Raw genomic sequence first — 16614 nt, 5'->3', positions numbered from 1 at the left:
TAGGTAAAACCCGGTAGTTAGTAAAACCCGAAAGTTGTCGGTCTCGGACGCCGTTATGACGAGTCGACATGAATAACCGTGTAGTTATCAAATTTAAAAAATGTATGGTTCATATTCAATGTGATGAATAGTAAATTTTGTGAGTGTGTTAAAAGTTGGTTTTTAATGTATATATAGTAATTAGTATTAGAAATAAAACATAACCCTTTTCATCCATATGAAGTTATATAAGATTGTTTGAAATAAATTAGATTTGGTCCATGTTGTGTTTTTGGATTTCTTTTATGATTGGATATATTTCTAAACCATGTGTAGCTGGTTTTCATATTAAAGTATCTCGCATAGTATAAAATTGATAATTGGATAAGACAGAAAGTTTATAAGAACGAGTAGTTCAGATATGTAAAATTCGATAATGAAACCTGACCAAACGATGTTCTTATATAAGGAGTTAAAATGTGCAATGAACTATTGCAATCCTTCATGAAACGTCATGACTTTTGATAGTTATAACTGGCATAGCCACTTTAGTTATAGCATCTTCAGTACTAAAGAACAAGTAGATTGTGATGAATAACTTTGAGTTTGAAGACCAAAGTTAGCACTGAAGAACAACTATAGTTTCGAAAACCAAATTTATTTTTATCATAAACTTTGTTATAAAAAGCCAAAGTTAATTTTGATCATCAGTTTTGGTTCTGAAGAACACTAGGTAAATGTGGTGATCAAATTCAACCAAATTTGAACAATTGTGTGATTCAATATATAATAAAACAAAGAAAATAAAATTTAAATAATTTTAACCGAGCTTTGCCCCTTGGAACCCACTTTTATTTTCCCTTTGTTCTTAAATAAATCTAAATTACCCAAAATGTCTTGAGGACATTAAAATCACCAACAATTTACGTATTTATAAGTTATGTGTTTTTTACTTTATTGAACGACTCCTAAAATATACCTAGAGTTGTCCAAACTGCTTGCCGCTCATTCAAAGATTGCTCGAAAAATGCTCGTTCGATTTCGGCTCGATTTGGAAATGAGCAGTTTGGATTGGTTCGGTTTGAAAACAAACCAAGCACGAGCAAAGCCTCGTTCGGTTTGGTTCGGTTCATTTTTGCTTGAGTTATTGAACCGGTTTGTATTGATTATGTAGAAGCCGGTTTGGAACCGATTGAAACCGTAGGTTCGGAACCGGTTTGTATTTTTCTCCACCAAAACCGGTTAACCAAACCGAAACCGGGCAAAACTTGGCAAAAAACGGTCAAAACCCAAACCGAAACCGATCGTAACATCGTAAGGAACCGGTTTCAACCAAAACCAAAATCGACCATAAACCTGTTTGGGCTTTTGTTGACCAAACCCATAACCCAAACCGATTTTGAGTTTAAAACCGGTTTGTGCACCTCAAAATACACCTATTAAATCCACCTAATATTCCCAATTGTGAGGATCAAACCCTCAATCTTAGATTAGAGGGTGACGTCAATGCCGCTAGACCAAAGCCCTTTTGCAATCTTATTTACCAAGTTATCAAATAAAATAAATACGAGTTATGCATTTTGTGTTAGTTAAAGCAACTTGAATGCAACAACATTTTTAGTGACCAAATATAAGGATATGAAACTTTGAAACTTAACGACGAGTAACGCATAGACGTTGGCATTGTGCTGGTAGATTCATGATCGTCTACGACAAACGAGCTGATAGATGTATGTCGCGTGCCTCGTATGTTTATACGCTTTCTTTTATGTTTTTTATTCTTCTTTTTCAAAAATTCAGTTATGTTTAATTTGCTTAAAGAATTTGTAAAAGGAATTTAGTATATATTCATAAGAATTTGTGAAACTTATAAACTTTAAAATAAATTGTAGTTTATTATTCTTCATACTCGGAGAAGGAGATAATCGGATGGGTAAATGACTTGTTAGTGATTCAAATAACTTTTTTTTTCTTCACAGCCAATCCTCCCTCCCCTTCCCGTCGCGTCAAATAACTGTTTAAAAAAAAAGAAAATGTAGTAAATATGTTAATTTGAAAAATAATTATAAACTTTATCAGAAACGTGCATTCCATATAACAATATTAAAATGGACATAGAAATGCAACTTACTTTTTTTATTTAATAAAGTGAGGCCAAGATATTTAAATAAAAAAGTATTGAAAAGATTAATTAGTGACATGAATAGGTGGGGACTCATAATAAAGGATAAATACAAGTTCTATAACATACAATAAAAGTGAAATATATGACAAGATGTGTGAACCAAAATTAGAGGGGAAAATTCTCAAAATAGTCCTTTTTAGAGAGAAGATTATCAAAATAGCTTTTTTTTCTTTAAAATTATTTAAGATTTAGACTGTCAAGACGAATTGGAGAAAGATAAAAATAATGAGGGAGCAGTCCAAATTTTGAAGGAAAGTCAGGTAGGATACGGGATTTAGGAAAATAATAAAGGTAAAGTCCAAATTATTTTGTAATCTTGGAGAGAAAGTCCAAATTTTTCCAAAACTTTTTCTTTCAAAAAACCGTCTAGAGAAACTGTTTTTTTATGTTTCCTACCTTTCCCGTCCATATTTTCAAGTTATTGGAAAAATATATTTTTTACAATTATACCCCCTAACCACCTTGAACCACCACCATCACCGACGCGGTCGGCCCCACCCCATCACCACCACCGTCACCATCACCATAGCCGCCTCCACCGTCAATTTTTCCGTCGCCGGAGAAAACCACCACCACCACCGAAGATGGCGGAGGTGGTAAGCCTTGTTGATTACCAAATTCAAATCAGTAAGAACTTGGACGACTTCGAGTAGAATACCGGGCTTGTTAACACTCTCAACCTGACATTCAAAACAATAACCAGACCATATTAATTTATAACTAATTTTCGTATGCTAAATCAGAAATTGTTTTATTCAGAGCATCTGTCTGATGATCTGCTTCTGCGTCTGCATTTTAGTTTCTGTTTTGTCATTAATCCAATTTTTACAGGTTCGCGTGGACAACAAGCCATCACACTCTTTTCGCATGAACAATAGCAATTTGGATTATTATTAAAAAGAAATACATGGATAACAGTTGCATCTGGAGATGAATTGTTGTCAATATTAACCCTGCAACTCTCAAATTAAATAACAATTAAAGAAGCCAAAATATTGAAAATTGAAAAACAGGGTGGCGTCGGTGGCGGTGGTTTTCTCCGGCGACGGAAAAATTGACGGTGGAGGCGGCTATGGTGATAGTGACGGTGGTGGTGATGGGGTGGGGCCGACCGCGTCGGTGATGGTGGTGGTTCAAGGTGGTGGTGGTTGTTAAGGAGTATAATTGTAAAAAATATATTTTTCCAATAACTTGAAAATATGGACGGGAAAGGTAGGAAACATAAAAAAACAGTCTCTCAAAACGGTTTTTTAAAATTTGGACTTTTGCTCCAAGATTACAAAATAATTTGGACTTTACCTTCATTATTTTCCCAAATCCCGTCTTCTACCTTACTTTCCTTCCAAATTTGGACTACTCCCTCATTATTTTTATCTTTTCCCAATGCGTCTTGTCAGTCCAAATCTTAAATTATTTTGAGGAAAAAAGGGCTATTTTGGGGATCTACTCTCTAAAAGGGGCTATTTTAAGAATTTTCCCAAAATATGAACTTTTACTCTAAAATTACAAAAAAATTTGGACTTTATCTTCATTATTTCCTCAAATCCCGTCTCCTACCTGACCTCAAAATTTGGACTGCTCCCTCATTATTTTTATCTTTTCTCAATGCGTCTTGACAGTCCAAATCTTAAATAATTTTGAGAAAAAAATGGCTATTTTGGAAATCATCTCTCTAAAAAGGACTATTTTGGGAATTTTCCCAAATTAGAGTTCAAACGATTAGATGTATTGTCTTATATTTATTCAAATTTTCTTTGTCAAATAACTGATTCAAATGGCCATTTTATAAAAAGTATACCGGTGGTAAGATTTTATTGTTTACAAGTTTGTACTAGTTAACTTCTTTAAAAATAAGTTTTTTTTGTCAAATTATTATACTTTTCATTTTTTATAAAGATTAAATTAAGCATCTAATGATTTTTTGTTAAGATAAGAGCTTGTACTAGTTAACTTCTTTATAAATATGACATACATAGTGTTGTTTATCTCTTTAATACAAACATTTTGATATAAAATTATATTGATAACCAAGTTTTTTAAAAACATAATACATTTTGGTCAATTATATGGCATTACCACATACTTGTATCGGTAAATTTAACAGAGCATATATATTCGTTTCGATTGACAAACAACGATGAAGACTATGTATTTTACTTTCTATTTTGCAGTTTACTTTTGTGGCTCGTGTTGTAGTTTTTTATAATGGTATTTTTAAGTATGTTTTATTACTATGTTATTTTTAATTATTTAATTTATTATAATACTATATTATTGTAATAATGTAATATTAATATAGAGAAAATTACTTTTTGCGTCCCTGTGGTTTTAGGGTGTAGGCACAATGAGTCCCCAAAAAAATTTTTGAACTGGTTGAGTCCCTGTGATTTCATAAACGAACAATTTGAGTCCTTGTCGCTGTGGAATTACTAGTTTACTCTTTTTATGATCCGTATGAGTCCTTGTGGTTAATTGATTGTTCAGTTTTAGTCCCTCTTTAAAAATTTTCTCCAAATTAAAGAATTAACCACCAAACTATAACCAATCAAGCCATAATCAACCAACCAAACCATAATCAACCAAAAATAAATTAACCAATTTTTTTTAACAAAAATAAACGAACCGAACTACCTTTTTAACAAAAATAAACGGACTAAACTACTTTTTTACTAAACTAAACCAACGTAACCACTTCTAAAATAAGTAATAGAATCGAACTCCACCTTAGTGCATGCCACGACGATATTTTTGTTAAAAACAAGTTCGGTTAGCTTATTTTTGTTTAAAATAAATTTGGTTAATTTATTTTTCTTAAAAAAAATTAGTTTGGTTCGTTTTTTTTGTTGTTAAAAATAAGTTTAGTTCGCTTATTTGTTTTTTTTTTTAAAATAGTTTGATACGCTTGTTTTTGTTAAAGCGAATTGTTCAGTTCGTTTAGTTTAGTTAAAAAAATTGTTCAGGTTTATTTATTATTAAAGAAAAGTATTTCGTTATTTTATTTTTGTTAAAAAGTAGTTCGGTTAGTTTATTTTTGTTAAAAAAGTAGTTTGGTTAGTTTATTTTTGTCAAAAAAGTAGTTCGGTTAGTTTAATTTTGTTAAAAAGTTGTTTGATTTGTTTATTTTTGTTAAAAAAATAAGTTTGTTTCGTTTTTTTTTTTGATTAAAATGCAGTTGGATTAGTTTAATTTTGTTAAACGAAATGAACTAAACTGCTTGTAAAAAAAGTGGTTCAGTTCATTTAGTAAAAAAAAGTAGTTTGATTCGTTTATTTTTTTTAAAAGACAAGTTTGGTTTGTTTATTTTTGTTAAAAGGTAAGTTCGGTACGTTTATTTTTGTCAAAAAATGCGTCCAAATCCTTTATTTTTGTTAACAATGTAGTTTGATTCATTTATTTTTGTTAAACGAAGTAAACTACTTGTTAAAAAAAGTGACTCGGTTCGTTTAGTTTGATAAAAAAAATCAGTATTCGTTTTTTTTTGTTAGAAAGTAGTTCGGTTCGTTAATTTTTGGTAAAAAAGTGGTTCAGTTTATTTATTTTTGTTAAAAAAAGTAGTCTAGTTTATTTATTTTTGTTAAAAGGGGAAGGGGACTCAATGTGACCAAATATGAAAGTTTAAGGACTCAGAGTGACAATGTGTATATATATAAGTAAAATGTCAGATCTACCCCTAAAACTAACGCAATTAAGTAAAGGCAGGGACTAAAATGGTTCATTTTTGAACCACAAGGGCTCAACAAGTTCAAAATTTTTTTCGAAGACTCATTGTGCCTCCGCCCTAAAACCACAGGGACGCAAACAGTAATTTTCTCATTAATATACCATAATAATTATATTGTAATACACATGGGCGGATCTAGTGTGGGTTCACCGGATTCACGGGAACCCAGTGAGTTTCGGATTTTTAGTAGAATGTCCATATGAAAAGACTGAAATGAACTCACATATAAAATATAGAGTGAACTCATACACAAATTGAACAAATACTCTAGTGGTTAAGTCTCTACTTTATAGTTGGAGATACTTGGGTTCGATTCTCTCTTGTTGCATGTTTTCTAATATTTTTTATTCAAAACATATTTAGGGTTATATACATTAACTGCAAGATTCGAGCAAAGGCTAAGCAATGTATCGTCAGGTATTGTTTCACATGCCTCCATGTTAGCTTTCATGTGATGTGTAATTGTGCTAATGCATTGTTTTTTTAAAAATATTTAGGACTAAATTCTTGGTTTAATAATTTATTTACCGATGCATATGCTTCATATATATATATATATATATATATATATATATATATAGGGGAGGGATCAATAGAAAACTCAATGTTAGGGAGAAAACTAAAAAACTTCACCCATGAAATCAGATTTTCTCTAAATTCACCCATGAGTGAACAGAGATAACGAACACAGAGTTCTACAAGCCTACGATTCATTTAAATCATATTCATGTTTATCAATTTCGTTTACATAATCGAATCTGGCCTATAATCGACTTCCACATTAAACGACTGCACATCTTGAATTTGACCTAAAACCATGGCGATTGAAGGTAATATTGTCTTACGACTTTTAGGTTATAATGCATATGCTTACATGAACTCATATTAGTTATAATGCATATTTGTTTTATCATTTTATATGCTTAATTGATCAATTTGAGCTTAATTTACCGTTGGATTCAGTATGCCCTCCAACTGTATGATAAAAGGTTTAAAAGAACTCGTTTTGGTAATCACGTTCTTACTCGATTATCTTTGTTGAAGCGTTGTTTAAGGCCATAAGCTACTTATTCTAAATGGTAATACGCCTTGAATAATCGCACTATTGTTATAGTTGTTGGTACCTACATCATAACACAATCTCGTGTTAATTTTTTTTATGGTTGTTAAGATATGTTTTGCAAAATGCTTGTATATTGTTTAGTTTATGACCGTGCATATATGACAAAGACATGAAAACAATAATGGGGAAAAAAGAAGCAAAGGTGAATCACATGAAGCTATTGGACAATGAAGACGAGGTTGATTCGGAAACCAGCGGTGAAAATAACAATTTTGACGGTATGCGTTTGAAATTTTATTACATTTAATGCATATTGTATTGCAATTACATATGTTCGTATCAATGACCTTACATAAATTTCCCAGGCACCGAGACCACGAGGAGGTCACAATCGCTATTTCCCCCTCCCCATTCAGCGATAACCTAGGGTTTTAAAAATCCCTACTCGATAACTAATCGCCAAATCGACTGCAAAACGAAGCTATAATCATAAGAAAACTTGCAGGTATAGCAATAGTTAATTTCTTGTATTTTCAATGTTGATTAGGTGTATTTTTTACACCAATCGAGCATAAGTAGAGATATCACATTTGTATATATTGTGTTTTTGTTTATTTGTTTAATCTAGTAATAATATAACGTCGTTGAACATTAATTTCTACACTGATTATAAATGAAAGCTGTGAGTGATTCATATATTGATCAGTTTATGTATTTTACATGATTTGTCAAGTATTGCATATATGTATTATTGATGTACTACATGTTTATGCAGTGTCGATGCATTACATATATGCGATTATGATATATTACATAATGCAGTAATGTTGTACTTCATGAATCTGCAGCGTTGATGCATCACATATATGCAATATTGATGTTTTACATTTATCTAGCGCATAAATGACATATTTTACTACACGTTTTAGTTATATTGCATATATGTAGCATTGAAAGTAGTAATGTTAATGTAATTGTATATGTTTAGTTATAATGCATATGTCTAATATGTTTAAACCTATCAATGTTAACGTAGCCACATGTATATATTAACATTACATATATGTAGTGTATCTGAAGTAGGTTAATAATATTGCATATATGTAGCGTATCAATTATGCACATATAAAGTCGATTATATTACATATACGCAACACTTATCTATTACATGCATATATGTAGTATGATGTATTGCATATATGCAACACTTTTATGTCACGTATATATGCACTCTGCTGTCTTACATATATGCAACATGTATGTAGTGTTTGTGATGCTTATAAGTGGTATGTTGTGTTACATATATGCAGTACTATTGTTTACTACTATATTACTTGTAAATATTAACCGTTAACTTTAATTTATAACCAGGTGATAAAGATCATAAAGAGTACAACGGGTTGGACAAGAAACTAGAGTTAGAAGAAAGCGAATGATGGAAAAATAATGCGCGGATTGGAAAGGGATTAGGCAAAAATTAGTATACTTTTACAAGTTTATGTATATTAAATAGTTAGATTTGTTTTGTTATTGTTTATGTGGGCATGTAAAAAATATATGATAGTTGGATGGAAGAATTCTTTGGGTTTGCTTATGAGCTACTATATATAATAGAACGTTTTTTTGACAATACGGATATTAATATTATTCTATTTTTATGTGTTAGTGTTAATTGTTGTATGATATTTGTAGTTGAATGTTGCGGGTTAAACTCGTGTGCCTTTGTGATAAATGCATGTAGTTGAACCGGACCATCTACACATGGGTTGGTCTGGGTTTTTAAACGTGTTATATGGGCCGAGTAACGGTTTTCATGGGTTTTCCAATTTCCTATCAATCTGCAACTGATGCATTTTTTAAACTGGGTTTTAAATGGGAATTGCTAACCTGCAAAATGCAATAGGCTGCAAACCCTTTACTCGCTAATAATCGGGTGTATTGCATATCACATTTTAAATTAGTCAAATTTTGTTATGTTTGTTTTGTATATGTAAACTACAGGTGAAACTTTGCCCAATGTAGCCTCTAGAATTTTCTAACCTGCAGTTTGCAACAGACTGCATGCCCTGGTCTGATAACCTGTTACTTTGCAGCAGCTTGCAGGCCAATTAACTCCATTCTGTTCACAAAATTCTTATGCAGTATGAATGTGAATATATGCAAACTATTATTTTGATGAATGTGAAAATAAGCAATGTAACTTATCATAAAATTCTTATGCAACATGAGTTATGCAAACTTGAAAAATCCAAACCATCCATCTAAACTTGAAATATCTAACATTCATCCAAGCAAAACAACATAAAATACAAACCTAAAAACTAATCCACTAAGCTTTTGATCTACGGGCATCAGTTCAGGCCCGATTACGCAGACACATCATGAAAAAGGATTTTTTTAATATTTATTCCAACTTCAATATTAGAATTACAAAAAAGGTACTCATGAAAGGAAAAAAGCTACTCCTATGTTTACTAAATAAACACACAACACACATGTTAAAATTGACAAACTATTCCTCTATATCAGCAACAAACTTCAACTTCCACCTTTTCTTCAACTCCAATGTTCACATCCCATAAAACTCAGTCAATTTTGACTATTTATACACATGTGACCCCTTAACTACTTGATAGCATTTGCTGACCCGAAACTGACTTAACCCGTGAACTAACAAATTAACCAAACAACGCGTTCACAGTTACAACATTGTTCCGAAAGGTATGACCTGGACCAGACTTCGAACGACATCATGTTGTTTTTCGACAGTCCTCTAATGCCTTCAAATAGCTAGCGTGTAGACAATCGTAATTTGTATTCCACGCCATACATGTTTTCTCTATGTTGCTCCTTCCCGGGCATGCTTTCCACCTATTGCAACACCAATAATGCACGCATTTAAAAGATTAGCAATGCAAATATGTATAACATCCATACTTCACATATGTAATTCATTTGCATTGCATATATGTCATACACCATAACCGAATATATATGTGTAATACATGAGTAATGCATATACGTAATACGTCAGTATTTCATGTAGTAATATATTAGTACCGCATCTATGTAATACATTTGTACTACATATATGCAATACACTAGATCCGGGTAAACGTGTAATACACCATATCTGCGAAAAAGTGTAATACACCAGTAATGGATATGTGCAATACGTGTATAACGGGTATATAGTGTTCATCCTTGAAGACATCATCATACGATACCGTACGTTTAAATATATTTGTGCGTTTTGACGCCCTCGTTGTCTTTGCAGCTGTGAAATATACGCAATGCCATAGATACAAAAATATGTGTTCACAAAACTATCATTTTTGTTATATTTACCTAAATTGGCCTCTTCGACGCCCGACAATCTTTTCTGTTTCGAGTTACTCACCCTTTTTCGTTCTTTTGTTTGCCTCGTAAATTGCAAAATAGCATAATTAAACGCTTGCAATTTTAAATAAGGAAAATATATAAAAAATATAACTTACCAAGCTTGTTGTAATCTAAAAACTCCTTTTTACTTTTCTTTTTCTTGTTATACAATGTTTAACTTTTTTAACGCGCGTTCTGACTGCACGTTGTTACCCATTATCGGGACTTTGATTAGCTTTGATTCATGTACTGCATGTGCAGCAATCAACAAATACAATTAAATGCATCAACATATCTAGGTTATAATGTAATACACGTGTGCATTATAACCGGATATTCACACGTACATTAAAATGGTTATATTCGGTTAACATACCTAAAAAATGTGTAGTTAAACACGAGACTTGTGTACTGCATATGTGCAACATTAAACAAATAAAATTCTGTCATCAACGTAGCTAGGTTTTAATGTAATACACGCGTGCATTATAACCGGATATTCACACATACGGTAAAATTGTTAGGTTTGACTAACATATTTAAAAAATGTGTAGCCAAACATGAGACTTATGTGCTGTGTATGCGTAACAATAAACAAATACAATTAGATCATCAGCATAGCTAGGTTATAATGTAATACATGTGTGCATTATAACCGGATATTCACACATACGGTAAAGTTGTTGTGTTCGACTAACATATCTAAAATATGTGCAGTCAAACACATAATTCATGTACCGTATATGTGAAACAATAAACAAATACAGTTAGATGCATCAACATAGCTAAGTTATAATGTAATATGTGTGTGCATTATAACCAGATATTCACACAAATGGTAAAATTGTTGTGTTTGACTAAAATATCTAAAAAATGTGCAACCAAACACATGATTTATGTACTGCATATGTGCAGTAATTGACTAATCATACGAAACATGAACAAGAGTAAACTGCTATCAACATATTGTTCTTCAACTTAAAGAAAACACACGAAATCATTCGTATTTGTGATAATCGTCACTTGCAATATATCTAATTGATAATGTATACGCAAATCACCCGGAATTGACATGATATACATTTAATCGTCACTTACAACATGCCTAATCGACTTTAGATGCACAAATCATTCAGAAATACACAAGATATATGACTAATAGACGATTGTAACATATGAAATTAACTAATATGATTGTTTACCTGCTATCGATACTCTGTTTCGTGCCTGATTTTATCACTGATTGACCGATTGTTCAAACCCTAGGTTATCTCCTGGTTTGAAGATAACAACAGAGGAGAGAAAGAGCTTACGTGACAGGGTGGATTGTTGATTCCTTTTTTTCTAATTCCAGTATTACCCTTGACCATTCAAAACCACATCTCCTTTTCTTTTTTTTCTCTTCCACTATTTTCAGCCTTTGATGTTTAGATCTAATGGTGTTAAAAGAAGTTTTTAAGTTTTCTCTTTAAAAGGAGTTTTCTCTTGATCCCTCTCATATATATATATATATATATATGGGAAAAAGATGAAGATGTGACCTAATTAAACAAATAAGATTGTTCTAAGTGTAAAGTTGTATGCAATTGTAACATTTGTATTTATGTTTATGAAACTTTATCTATTTATGACTTGTGAAATTAAGATGAAAATTTAAGCGTAGTTGTAACTGTAGGAAAATACGCGATCATTAGCTCACTCGTATAGTTACACCAATTGCAAAGGCATGCGGATTATCCATTGTTTTTTAATGGAGACGTTTTTTTATTAATGTATCATATTTTTATCATGTGATTAACTTTACCCGTTCCAAAGCATTGAATCAACCCAAAAATTTTTATGCCCAATCCTATGAATTCGGAGCACCTAAAAACGATGAACCCACTGAAAAAAAATCCTGAATCCGCCACTGTTAATACAAATACACTATAATATTTTATTGTAATCTTTTAAAAATTTTAACCATACATGTGTTAGAAACGAGAGCGTGTAAAACTGACACAAAAAAGTGAAGGTGCTGAAGATTGCCCCACAATTGCTAGTAAAAGTTGTTTATTATTATTATTATTATTATTATTTTAACTTAATGGAATGAGAGCAATGGTCAGAGACTTGAAATCTTCATGGTCAGATTTTTGAAATGTGATAAAGAGAGTTTTCCCATAACGATTGGTTTTTTTCTTGATGATGTCTCTGTGTAAGTCGAACTTGAACTCCTAAAGCGTTACAATTAGTACGATTAGTTTGTCTTACAAAATAGGGAATATGTCACAGAATTGTAACCAAATTTCAAAAGTGTTCAAATTAGTTCACTCATGCAATTTTTTTAAAATCAGGTCACTAAACCTTCAAATCGAGCCTCCTTAGATTTTTTATGCGTCAAAAAAACTATGAAGGAGAATATGTGAGCTTTGAGATTTGCAATACATGTAGCTATAGTTAATAATAAGCAAAATAAAACGTTAATTATATTAAAAATAAAAATAAAATCCATGTCACCACTTCACATCAATACTAATAAAAACAGATAAAAAATTTACTCATCGAAACCAAAAATAAACATGTGAAAACCTTTAATTTAATAAAATATAAAAGTTCAGTATCACTTTTTAAATCTTTAAGCTTAAAGTAACGTAATTAAAACACTTTTAAAAGTAAGTTATTATTATATAAATAAATAAATTTACCCCTAAAAAAAATACTCATATCACCGGGTGTTACAAACTTACAAATATAGTTCAGTTAAAATAACACCTCCTGTTGACTACACAACTCAAGTATTTCTCTCTGTCTCTACTCAAAACCCCATCTCCAAACAACCTCAAAATAATAATAATAATAACAACAACAACAGCCAACCCACTTTCATCTCCGATCACCGGCGCCACAGTCAACCACCCACAAAACCCATTTTCCCAAACTACCCTTACACCAATAATGTCAGCCACCACCCACCAATTAGTCACCGTACACCCACCGGACGACCAGTTGACCGTCAAATCACTCAACAAACGCTACGAAGGCTTAGTCATGATCCGTACCAAAGCAATCAACGGCAAAGGCGCCTGGTATTGGGCCCATTTGGAGCCCAATTTGGTCCGTCATCCGGATACGGGTCTACCCGAAGCCGTTAAGCTCCGGTGCTCGTTATGTTCCTCTTTATTCTCAGCTTCTAACCCTTCACGAACCGCCACAGAGCATCTGAAGCGTGGCACATGCCCGAATTTCAATTCGTATCATGGTCCGGGTCAGGATCCGAATCCGGTTTCGCCGGTGGTGAATAGCCGGAAACGTGGCAGCTCCGGCAACCGTCACGGTGGTGCCCGACCCGTTTCATACCCGACCCGACCCGTAACCGAAACGGAAGTTGCTTACTCAGTTGCCCCAATTACCATGATTGAACCGGCGAGATTCTCGGTTGACGGGTCTTACCCGACCCGACCCGAACCCGGACCCGGGTTTTCGTCGGCTGCGGTTGTGCGTTTTCGACCGGAGCAGGAGTCACATGTGGTGTTGTCTGGTGGGAAGGAGGATTTAGGGGCTTTAAGGATGTTGGAAGATAGTGTGAAGAAGCTAAAAAGCCCGAAATCGTCATCGGCGGGCCAGGTGGTGCTGACCCGGGCCCAAATCGATTCGTTGGTGCAGTTGTTAGCGAATTGGGTGTTTGAGAATTGTGGGTCGGTTTCGGTTTCGAGTCTTGAGCACCCAAAGTTCAAGAGTTTCTTGAACCAAGTCAGGTTGCCCGTGGTAAGCCCAAAAGAGCTCGTGGGCCCTTGGCTTGATTTGAAGTATAACGAGGCGAAAATGGAGTAGGAGGCGCGAATTCGTGACGCGTTGTTTTTTCAAATATCGTCGAATGGATGGAAATCGAATCATATTAATAATAATAATAATAATAATAATAATAATAATAATAATCCTGGTTTAGTGAATATTAGTGTGAATTTGCCTAATGGGACGAGTGTGTTTACAAGTGGATATGTGTTTTCTAAGCATGCTGAGGATGTTTTATGGGAAACAATATGTGACATATGTGGGAACAACTTAGAACAATGTGTTGGGATTGTGTCTGATAAGTTCAAGACTAAAGCTTTAAGGAATCTTGAAAGCCAGCATCAATGGATGGTCAATCTTTGTTGTCAGTTTCAAGGGGTGACTAAATTGATTCAAGATTTTAGCGAAGAGCTACCATTATTTCACAATGTGGTTGATACATGTTATAAAGTTGCAAACTTTGTGAACACCAAGTCATTAGTTAGGCATTCTTTTGTTAAGTATCAGTTGCAAGAGTACGGTCGGGCGGGACTAGTTCGGGTCCCGGTTTATGGTGGGGTCGGGGTTGGGTCCGAGCCGGTGTTTCAGATGGTGGAAGATGTGTTAAGCTCGTCAAGGGCGTTGCAGTTGGTGTTTCTTGATGAGAGTTGTAAGATGGTGTCGATGGAGAATAATATCGGGAAGGAGATTGAGGAGATGATGATGTCTCGGTTTTGGAATGAGTTAGACGCGGTGCATTCGTTTGTGGGGTTGATAAAAGGAATGGGTCGAGAGATCGGGAAGGAAAAACTGAGAGTCGGGCTATGTTTGCCGCTTTGGGAGGAGCTTAGAGTGAAGATTAAGGAATGGTGTGTGAAGTATCATGTTAATGAGAATCATGTGGAAAAGGTGTTTGATAAGAGGTTTAGGAGAAACTATCATCCCGCTTGGTCGGCTGCGTTTGTGCTTGATCCGTTTTATATGATCCCGGATGCGAGTGGGAAATACTTGCCTCCTTTCAAATGCTTGACTTCGGAGCAAGAAAAGGATGTTGACAACCTTATAACGAGGCTTGTGTCGCGTGAGGAAGCTCATATTGTGTTAATGGAGCTCATGAAATGGAGGACCGAAGGGCTTGACCCGATGTATGCACAAGCGGTCCAGTTGAAACAAAGAGACCCCATAACCGGGAAAATGAAAGTAGCGAACCCGCAAAGTAGTAGATTGGTTTGGGAAGCGCATTTAACTGAGTTCAAGTGTTTAAGGAAAGTAGCGACGCGGTTGATCTTTCTTCATGCTACTTCATGTGGGTTCAAGTGGAATTCATCTATCTATAGATGGGCGCAATCAAGAACCGCAATCGAAAAGGCGCAAAAGTTGATATTCATTGCAGCCCAATCGAAGCTCGAGAGACAGGATTTTTCAAGCGATGAAGAGAAAGATGCGGAGTTTTTCTCGTTTGCGAGCCGAGAGGATGATGTGCTCAATGATGATTTGTTTGATGCATCCTCTTTGTAAATCCCATTTTTGTTTTTGGTGATTATAATGCATAGTTTATGTAGGATTTTTTTTTCTTCTACTTGGGTGCTTGTTTTAAGTGCTCTTTTAGAAGATTTTGGCACCTTTGATGGTTATAGAAAGGGGCCATGATTTAGTTTGATCATCGCTTTGGAGCTAAAGTAGAGTTTGTTATAAAACATGTTTTGTATTAGTATCTAAATATAGTAATTACCAATTTGTGCTTATAGTGTTTTTTTTTGTTCATGTTGTATGTTTGATAAGATTAATGATTAGGAATTGGTTTGTAAAGAAAAGATAAAGACAATTGTGACTTGTGAGAATATATATATATTTTTCTTTTTGGGTTAGTGTTTTACATCTAAATGGGGTGAAGAATCATAAACCTTGGAAATTTTTGAAGGACCTAGGTACAAGATCATGTGATACTTTCATTTTTAATTGTTTTTAACTTGTAACTAATTATCACAGTATAAAATCATCCTAAACAATTCATGCAAGAAACATTGAACTATATTTTAGGACTAATTTTTTATAACAAAGTGTTTTAGGTTGTGTCATAATATTTTATGTTTTGCATAAAAATCATGCAAGAAACACTGAGCTATAACAAAATTTGTTGTCGTCATATATATTTATTTTACCATGAAAACTTGTTATCTGAAGTTGACGACACTTTGTAAATGCTAAGCTAACAAACGGATCAGCCGATCAAGCATCACTTAAAAGTAGATATCATCATTTTACGAACAAATTTTTTTATCGTATAACCGTGTTAACTCTGGACTCACCTGATTATATGCATATATGTAATGTGCAACAAACATAAAAAAACCAACCTATTTTATGTTTTTACTCATAAAAGTCCCTTTACTCTTTTCTTGCATATAAAAGTCCTTTTACTTGATAATTTTGAACATAACCATGAAGTGACCTACAATAACAGGTTAACTCATTTATATTCTTAGATAATGAATAAATTAAAAGAAATATATTTTTTTAGGTTGTCATCAC

The 16614-nt window shown here is 33.4% G+C and overlaps 1 pseudogene; it reads left to right on the top strand.

Moving 5' to 3' along the window:
• The first annotated feature begins 13266 nt into the window (after positions 1–13266).
• Positions 13267–15600, top strand: LOC143599595 (uncharacterized; annotated as a pseudogene).
• The last annotated feature ends 1014 nt before the right edge of the window (positions 15601–16614 follow it).

This window comes from Bidens hawaiensis, unplaced genomic scaffold (genome assembly GCF_021521415.1).
Source record: "Bidens hawaiensis isolate Kalapana, Puna unplaced genomic scaffold, B.hawaiensis_p1.1 tig00052408_1, whole genome shotgun sequence".
In the NCBI taxonomy this organism is placed as follows: domain Eukaryota; kingdom Viridiplantae; phylum Streptophyta; class Magnoliopsida; order Asterales; family Asteraceae; genus Bidens; species Bidens hawaiensis.
The sequence above is the reverse complement of the archived record's forward strand: the minus strand, read 5'-3'. Positions and strand labels throughout refer to the sequence as shown.